This window comes from Microtus oregoni, unplaced genomic scaffold (assembly GCF_018167655.1).
Source record: "Microtus oregoni isolate MIOR12 unplaced genomic scaffold, Mior012 000019F_ref0000042, whole genome shotgun sequence".
NCBI classification, from domain to species: Eukaryota; Metazoa; Chordata; class Mammalia; order Rodentia; family Cricetidae; genus Microtus; species Microtus oregoni.
This window is the reverse complement of record NW_024543078.1, coordinates 7,591,933-7,602,468: the sequence shown is the minus strand read 5'-3', so window position 1 is coordinate 7,602,468 and position 10,536 is coordinate 7,591,933.

The following is a 10,536-nucleotide window of genomic DNA, read 5'->3' as shown; positions in this document are numbered from 1 at the left end:
ACCTGTGAGCCAAATAAGGTCTTTAAATTGGTTCACTTGGGAAGTGAAAGGACTTAACTGGGTGAATTGGGTGCCTTTGGTGGGCTGTGCCAAGGAATGCAGCTAAGAGAACACAGCCGGTGCAACAGATGTAGTGTAAGAGGTTTCCTGGGGAGGGGAAGAAGGGAGAGCAACAGAGTGAATGGCTGTCTGTAGCAGCAACATGAGAGAGGCAGACAGAGAGAACAAGAGAGGAGTAAGAGGGTAGCAAGAGGAGCAAGTGAGTAACTCTGGCTGACAAACTTTTAAGGGGAGCGCTTGTCATATAGGGAAGAATGAAGTTTGCCCCAGCTGGCAATGGAGTAACCATTGCTGCTGCCATCACCAAGGCAGACTGGTGGGAGCTAATGGGAGTGAAATGAGGGAAGAGACAGTGGATGACTGCTAAGTTACTGTTAGAGCAAATAAAAAGTGCCCTATGCTACTGCAAATCGGATGATTATAGAAAATGGTGATGTAGTTCATATTTCTAGCACCTGCAGGGAAGCACTGGGAAGTTGTCAGCAGCACGAGACAAATGCTGAGGACTTGGTTGTGACCTGATGTAAACACTGTGTATGTTCACATGCAAGTGTGAAAAGGCTCCCATTAATGTATTTGTAAATTTGTATTAGTTAAATTTAACTTTAATAAAAAAAAAAACCTGACTCCTCTTTGTATGTAAAACAAATGTTCCTCAGGGCCTGGAGTTATCATTATTGTTATCTTAGCTTTTCACTTACTTCTTAAATATCCAAGCTTGGTGGTTCATGGCTACATCTCTACACTCAAAAGACAGAAGCAGAATAATCTGTTTTCTTCATTTGGGGTTTGGGAGGAGTGGCTTCTTAAATTCACATACCTGCATCGATCTTCAAAGAACTGGGATTACTGACAAGGGCTACCATTCCCAGCTGTATGCATTGTGGAGTGTGGAACACACAACATCAAGCCACCCAGCTGGACACCCCAATCTCTAGACCCTAGGTACAGGGCAAAACTTTGGGTCACTTCCCCGCCTGCATCAGGTTCTCAGGCAAGCCTCCTAAAGGCAAGCTACTCCAACAACCAACAACCCCCATCTATCAAAACCTGTAAACTACAAGTACCACTCCACTCCAGACCCACCCATCCCCCTGCAAACTCAGAGGACCTCTGATGCACAGATTGTGACTGCACAGAGTGGACCAAGAGGTGAGTGACCAGCTCCCAACTGGACAGCCCAGTCTTTAGGCCCCTGGTACAGGGATAAAACCCTGGGCCCCTCCCCCACCTGCCTCAGTGTCACTAGCCAGCCAACAGACAAACTACAAGCAGGAAGGTTATTCCAACAGCCCCCCCTCCCCCATCTATCAGACCCTGTAACCTACCAGTCCCACTGCACCAAAACACCCCCTTATCCATGGAGACCTCTGAACTCCCTGAAACACAGAGAGCAACTGTAACAATCAGTCCAAGAAAGGATCTCTGAGACACAGACAGCAACTGCAAGTATTGGACCAAGGGGCAAAGACACTGACAGTGCCAACTGGAGGAAGAGATGTGTAGGCGCCAATGCAAGAATTAATTCAACAGCCTAAAAAGCAACATGGTAATACCAGAACCCAGTGGTCATACAACAGGAAGACATGATCATCCTAACCCAAAATAAGCAGAAAAAAATTACTTTAAATATGACTTTATGAGAATGAAAGAGACCCTAAAAGAAAAAAATGAAAAATTCCCTCAAAGAAAATGAGGAAAAGACAAAAAAAATTGAAATAAATCAATAAATCTCTTAAAGAAAACCAAGAAAAAAAACAACTAAACAGGCAAAGCAAACAGTTCAAACACTTCAAGACTTAAAAACTGAAATAGAGGCAATAAAACCAAGGAAATTCTGGAAATGGAAAATCAGGGTAAACAAACAGGAGCCAAAGATGCAAGCATAACTAACAGAATAAAGAGATGGAAGAGAGAATCTCAGGCACTGAAGATATAATAGGAGAAATACATTCATCAGTCAAAGAAAATGTTAAACTCAACAAATTCTTAACTCAAAACATCCAAGAGCCAGGTGGTGGTGGCACACGCCTTTAATCCCAGCACTCAGGAGGCAGAGACAGGTGGATCTCTGTGAGTTCGAGGCCAGCCTGGTCTACAAGAGCTAGTTCCAGGACAGGAACCAAAAAGCTACGGAGAAACCCTGTATCGAAAAATCAAAAAAAAAAAAAAATCCAGAAGCTTCGGACACCATGAAAAGACCAAATCTAAGAATAATAGGGTTAGAAGAAGGAGAAGAATTCCAGCTCAAAGCCACAGAAAATGTATTCAACAAAATCATAGAAAGCTATCTCAACCTAAAGAAGGATATCCTTATGAAGGTATAAGAAGCTTACAGAACACCAAATAGACTGGATCAAAAACGTTCCCTCACCATACAGTAATCAAAACATTAAACATACAGAAATAAGAGAGAATATTAAGAGCTGCAAAGAAAAAAGGTCGTGTAACATGTAAAGGCAGACCCATCAGAATTACAACTGAGTTTTCAGTGAAAACACCAAAAGTCAGAAAGTCCTGGACAGATGTGCTTAAGACACTAAGAGACAAGGGATGCAAGGCCAGACAACTATATCCAGCAAAACTTTCAAGCAGTACTGATGGAGAAAAAATGATATTCCATGACAAAATCAGACCTCTCCACAAACCCAGCCTTACAGAAAGTACTAGAAGGAAAACTCAAACCCAAAGAAGCTATCTGTACCCACAAAAACACAGGCAACAGATTGCCTCACTCCAGAAAACCCAAAGAAAGGGAAACACACAAACACTACCACTAAAAAACAGCAGGAATTAACAATTACTGGTCATTAATATCTTTAAGTATCAATGAACTCAATTCACCTATAAAAAGACACAAGCTGGCAGGTATGAGGGAGTGACTGCCAAGGGAGCAGGCTTCAGCCAGAGACTTCTGCAGAACCAGCCCCGAGCCAGGGACCTCTTCGGGAGCAGTCCTGAGTCAGGGACATCTGTGGGGATAGACCCAAGCCAGCGACCTCCTTAGGAGCAGCCCCAAGTCAGTGACTTCTGTGGGAGCAGGCCCAAGCCAGTGATCTCTGCTGGAGCAGGCATGAGGGAGAGACCACCAAGGAATCAGGCCCAAGGCAAAGACCTCTGCAGGACTGGACACACACCAAGGACCTCTGAGAGAGCAGGCCTGAACCAGGGACCTCCACCAGCAGAGGCCTGAGCTAGTGACCTTCGCGGGAGCAGGCCTCCGCCAGTGAGCTCTACAGAAACAGGCTTGAACCATTTACCTCGGCCGAGCAAACCCCAGTCAGTGATCACCATGGGAGCAGGCCCAAATGACCACCAGGATTGCAGAGCAACCTCCAGGAGTGCCAAGTGATCTCCAGGGTGACTAGAACTGTGATCCCCGACTACACCACAAAAGCAACAATATGAGTCTTGGATCTACTGCCACCTGGAGGATTGATTACCACAGACACAGCCCCAATTATACCAATCAGAGGAAAAGATGGGTCAACAAGGTGAAAACACACTCAATACCAAAAAGAGCAACACGACACCAAAAAAAAAAAAAAACAACAACAACAAAAAAACTAGTGGTTCTGTAACAACAAGGTGTGAAAACGCAAATATAGATGAAGCAGAAGGAAATGACCTAAAAACATAACTTTAGGAAAATGTTTGAGGCCCTTAAAGAAGAAATAAAAAATTCTCTCAAAAAAATGAAGAAAAAGACAAACAAAAAATGAAAGAAATCAACAAATCCCTTAAAGAAAACCAAGAAAAGACAATAAAACAGATGAAAGAAATGCTTCAAGACTTAAACACCAAAATAGAGACAAAGAAAACACAAATTGAGAAAATTCTGGAAATGAAAAATGTGGAAAAATGATCAGGAACCACAAATGCAAGCATAAACAGCAGAATAAAAGAGATGGAAGAGAGAATCTTAAGCGCTGAAGATATAATAGTGAAAATAGATTCACTGGTCAAAGAAAACATTAAATCTAACAAAATGCATAACACAAAATATCCAGGAAATATGGGACACCATGAAAGATCAAACTTAAAACTAATAAGAATAGAAGGAGAAGTTTAACTCAAAAGCACAGAAAATATACTCAACAAAATCATAGAAGAAAACTTTCCCAAACTAAAGTAAGAAATGAAGGTACAAGAAGCTTACAGAACACCAAATAGACTGCCCCCCCAAAAAAAACTAAGCATATAGAAAAAAGGAAAGAATATTAAGAGTTACAAAGAGAAAAAGTCCACAGAACATGTAAAAGCAAACCCATCAGAATTACATCTGACTTTGAAGAAGGACATGCAAAAGAAATCCCACACTAGTTCAGAATTGAGAAATAAATGGTTATTTACTTAGGAGTAGACTCACAAATCAGAATCCTCTGCTTGAATAGAAATCAGAAAAAAAAATTCACAACCAGAACAGAAAGGCCTGAAAAGAGACCAGATGCATGCTCTACATCGCTTTATATAGTATAAGAGGCCACGCCCCAGTAGGCGGGTAACCACTCGCTGTAAGACTTCCTACAGCACCTGCCCCTTATGTTTAAAAAAGAGAGTTCTAAGCCTAATACAAAATTATATACAATAAGAACAAATATATTCAATAATTATCCTTCCCTAACTAGTTTAAGACTTGTGTAATAGATAACTTGGCAAATTCATGAGAGGAAAGTAACTACAACTATCTGGTCTTCAACCCCATGGAAGATTTGAGAAGGGAAATAATATTACTTGAGTAAGCAGGAAGTGCAATCAAGCTACTTTCAAAAATGTACAACAAATGACAGAGACAACTGGCTACCTGAGCAATCACCCAAAGTCTTATTTGCAAAGTTGAAGTGACCAACTTTGGCTAAGGCCTAGAATAACTGATGTACCATTTTCAGAGGCAGGAAAATTTTCAAAACCATCTTATCCTATCTTGGCAAGATTTGACAGTCCTGCTTATCCATTTCTGGATAACATATATCTTGTCAGTGGTTGAGGCATGGGCATTTCTTTGCCCAAAGGCCAGTTTTGCCAAAAAGAAAACAAGTTTCAAGTAGAGTGTCTTTGGTACTCAACATTCTCTCGGGAGTAGATTGGTGCTGCCAGGAGCAATTGTGTCTCAATTCAACAGAACCCTAAGTCATTTAAATGCCATATTCTACAGATCTTTGAAGTGGTTGAAGATTACTCATCTATGCAGAATATAATCTCTATGTATCTAAAGAACCTGATTAGTCTAACTATAAGTATGACAAACATAGATGACTATTGATCTATAATCCTTAATACCTTATATAACTTAAAGACAAAGACTTCATATTAGAATATTATACAATAAACAATCGTGCAACAAATGAGGACAATGACCTCAAACTGTAAACAATGTATAAGTATCTTGATCAGAGGTAGAAATGTGCATTGCAATATGATAAATATATATCAATATATAAAAGGTTTTAAGCAGAGGTAGAAGCATGCATGCATACAATAGTCAATGTAATTTAACTTTGTATCAATATACAAGAATCTATACCAATGTAATTACCTATAAATAATAACACACAAGTATTCATTTTATTACTCACTATTATTAGTTCACACTAATATTATATACTATAATATTATAAGCTCACACTAATCTATTATCCCATTCAATTTTCCCCTTTTTTTCGTAGAGATCCCTGAGCTTATAAAATTTCCCCCGTCAACCCCCAACCCTATACCAATTATAATCAACCCTAAATCATATCCCTAACCCTGAGGACAAACTTTTGGGAGAGGGGACATTGTCTTCTAGAATTACTTCCAGCTGTCATGGAGGTGATATTCTTTCTATGGGATCCTGTGAAAGTAAAATGTGGTTAAGTTCCAAGATTACTGTCTGATATAATTGCAAATAGTCTCTGAGTAATTTGGTAGAGTTTTTCTGAGGTTCTTATTTGGAGGTCTGGCCAGAATATTGCAAAAAAGTGCACCATTTCAGCTAACCAAGTTGGAACCATCTTGAGCAACTGATACCCAAAACAGGTCTTCTAGTAGTGCTATCAGCATCATGACATCATATCAACCAGGTAGAGTTGTTGTTGTGGGGCCCCATCTTATTCCTGGAATTTCAAAGATTACTGTAGGAAAATTCATTGTTCATTGTGGAAAACTTAAACATTTTTATAGAAATATACAGACATATATATTCAATGAAAGGTACGATAGAGACAAAAATAGATATAAAGAAAACTTTTTCTAAATTTTTTTCTAAATTCAAGTCGAGTCATGGTTGAGTCAGGCACGAATATGATCATTCATGATGTTGGTGACCCGAGGTTGGACCCATAAGGGGGGGCTGTATCAGGTGATCCCAGGCCTTGGGGAGTGGGAGACAGCTACACTATAAAGACAGAGCTTGGGCATAGAGTTTATTTAGTGGATATTGGGAATAGCATAAGAGTAAGGTCTTATGGGGGGAGAAGGAGAAAAAGAGAGGGAACAGAAAGAGAAGAAAGAGGAGGGAGAGGCAGAGACTCTTCAGAAGAAGGACTGACAGAGAGAGGGGAAAAGAGAGACAGAGAATACATTTCAAACAGCTTAGCTTTTGTGCAACCAGAGGTAAGCATTCATTCTGACGTATTTCATGCCTATATACCTTCCCCCTTCATCTAGTCAAGCATATTGTGTGCAGATGGGGCAAGCAACCTCAACTGCGGAAGGGAAAACAAACCAGTTGTTGACTATGAACAACAGCTTCCAGCATTCCCAGAAATTTATCTGGGAATCTGGCAAGTGGGTCTGACAGGTTACAGACATTTTTTTCTTTATAGTTCTCTTCAGCATAGTAATTTCAAACTTAAAGCATAACTTTAGCCCTCACTGTGCCTGTTCCTTTAACTCATACTAATGGAAGGTTTTACCACATAACAGACATCACCACTTGGTCTCCTTATGAACTAGGAAATCTTTGCATTTTTATTTCTCGACTACACCCTAGACTTTGCACAGCATGTGCCTGGGTGAGATCTTGATCCTATGATGAGAGAATTGTTTTGTGTTTCTGGAACAAGGTCTCATTCTATGTTCTGGTCTCCTCTTGAGCTGGTTTTGATTCTCCTGCTTCAGGTTTTCAAAGGCTGGGATTACAGGTGTGAGCCACTGTGACTGGCTGAAGGAAATCCTGTATAAAGCTGACTCGGTGGCAGAATATTTGCCTACCTCCTGTGAGACACTTGGGTTCGATCCCTAGCAATGAAAAACAAAACAAAACTTGTGCAGCCTCAAAAATCATGCAATTCGCCCATAAGGATATGCCTGTGAGGATTTTCAGGAGAAAACATTAAGCAGGGGAAATCATGCTTCTCTCAACAGTTTAATAGTAACAAGTATTTATTGGTTTAACATCATGTTTCCAGCAGATTGTCATGTCATACTGTGTTTAGAAACAGCCAATTATTGTGGGGTTCCTAAACTATACCTTAGATCTAAGAAAGTCAGGAATTTAAATAATTTCAAATTGTACAAAACCTTCTCATATGACTCTACTCCTGAATGTGGTACAATATACATAAATTAATTTTTATTTTTTAATAAGAAATACATGAAGAAAGTCCATTTTACAATATTAGACACACACGTAGCGATATTTTGCTTGTATTTTAAAAAATAAAGCTTGTCTGAAGATCAGAGAGCAAAACACTCACACTGATAAGCCATACAAACCAGGCAGTAGTGGCACACACCTTTAATCTCAGTAGGCACACTAGTTTACCATAGAAACTGGGTGGCAGTGGCACACACCTTTAATCCCAGCACTAGGCAGCAATATAAGGTTGGAGGAGACAGGTTTGAGGCTTAGTCTCATTCTAAAGTTTCCTGGAGGCAGGATCACCATTTTTGGACTGAAGAAGAGGTAAGGGCCAACGGTTGGAAGCTTTGCTTTTCTGGTCTTCAGGCTGAACCCCAATATCTGTCTCTGGATTTTTATTAATAGTGCTATACACATGCACACATGCCCATGCGTGCACACACCACACCCACACATACACACACACACACACACACACACACACACACACACCCCTTTATACCATCTGCATACTAGTGCCAAGGAAGCCAAAAGATGCATCAGATGTCCTACACGTGAATTACATGTAGTTCTGAGACATCTGATGCAGGTGGTCAGAACAAATCATGGGATATTGTTGACTGAGTTTTCTGTCCTGCCTGGTTCCCCAACCAGGTTTTGGTTTAGTCCCAAAAGAAATCACACAGTGGCCTACATTAATCATAAACTGATTGGTCCATTAGCTCAGGCTTCCTATTAATTCTTATAACATATTAGCCCATTATTCTAGTATATGTTAGCCACATGGCTCAGTACCATCTTTCAGCAAGGCAATCATGTCTTGCTTCTTCTATGGCAGGCTCACAACAGAAAGAGCTTTCTTCTTCCCAGAATACTCCTGTTCTCATTGACCTGCCTATACTTCCTGGCTGGCTGCTGACCAATCAGCATTTATTTAAAACATAATTGACAGAATACAATTGTCCCACACCAGGGTATTAAACAGGAGTACTGCTGATTCCACTGTCGAGCCCCCAACTATGTCATTACAACTCAGAAGGAGATGATGCCCAGCTTCTGTCACCTGGAGATAATGATAGTCCAATCTACATGGTCAGTGAAGGATTCAGTGGATTTTTCTCCTCTGTGAATGAGCTCTGCATACTGCTTATTGTCATAATTAACAAAGTTCTCTTGATGTCAATAAAGATTACATGTTAAGTAAAAATGAGTCTAAACTATATTAGAAAAAGTTCCATAATGTGATTTATTTAAACAAGATCTCTGTACATTGCCATAACCACCATTCAAATCACTGTGGTGCAGGCCAGCTTCTAACTCTTAAGAAATCTCCAACTATGCCTAGCTGAGTTGTTTTGTAGAATGATCTGTATTTGAATCATAGAAAGAATAATGTAAAACTTAAACAGGAACCATTATCATTTTGATGAATTATAACACTACTAAGAATTCTCCAGTGTATAAATTTCTCCATACTTTGGTTATTTTCTTTGTTTTTTTAATTTCATCTTTTTAATTTTTTTTTACCTGTACACATACACCTGTGCCATTGTATGAATGTGCCAGTCAGAAGAAAATTGTAGATGTATAGTCACCACTTCTCTGTGAGTACTGGGGATCAAACTCTGGTAGTTGGATGAGTAATGTGCTTTTCCCTGAGAATGAACTCAGGTTGGTTAGCAAGCTTAACAGCAAACATCTTTACCCATGGAGACAATACTCAAGCAATAATCTGAGTTTCTTAAAGTGTGTTAGAACACATATTTAGTACTCAGAATAAACTAACATAATCCAAGGAAAAAATTTAATGTCAGTATATTTATTTTTCAAATTGTCCTGTGTTACTCTATACTGGGATGACAGCAGGTTAACTATTTGAAAAGGAGGCTATGTTATGGTGGAATGGTTCTGTTAATTTTACTTGAGCACCAGTGAGCCAGCTCATAGGGAATAACGTGTGTGGCGTATGGTGTGAAAGGCTCGACCACATTATTGACACCGATGGGGTTTCTCACAAGTATGAATTCTTTCATGACTGAAAAAGACTGTGACATGCAAAGGCTTCATCACATTGGTTACTTCCATAGGATTTCTCTCCGATATAAGTTCTGTAATATGTTTGAAGATTACCGTGACAAACAAAGGCTTTAACACAATGATTGTATTTTTATGACTTCTCTCTTCCATGTTTTCCCCTATAAACACAAAGATTATTTTGATATGCAAAGGCTTTACCCATTCACTACGTTCATAGGTTTTCTCTCCAATATGGTTTTTTCATGTACATGATAATTAGTGAGACATACAAAAAGCTTCACCACATTGGTTACATTCATACCATGTCTCTACAGTGTAGTTTTTCATAATTATGAAGACCATTGCTACTCACAAGTGCTTTACCACATCAATTGCATTCCTAAGATTTCCCCATAGTTGAGTTCTTTTCTGCGTTTAAATGAATGTTATGTGTAAAGGTTTTAATACAATGAAGACATTCATATTACTTTTCCAAAGTATGAGTTCAATGTACTTGAGAACAGTGACTTGCAAAGGTATCACCACATTGATCATATTCATAGGGTTTTACTTCCAAATGAGTCCTTAGTGTAACTGTAAAAAGCAATCAAACATCTGATCTCACTGTTTACATTCATAGAGTTCTTCATAATGTGCTCTTTAGTGTGTTTGAAGATAGATACCAGTGGTGATTAAAGTCTTTAGCACCTGGCTCATCTTTTTCCCATGTTTCCCCTCTGTATTTGAAGAGAACTGAAAGAATTCAGTTTTGCCATGCTGATTACATTCACATTTTCCTATAGTGTGAGTCACACTTCATATACAAAGTGACCAGGACAGACAAAAGATGTTCCAGATTCCGTTTACTAATAGAGCTTTCCTCCAATGTCAGTACG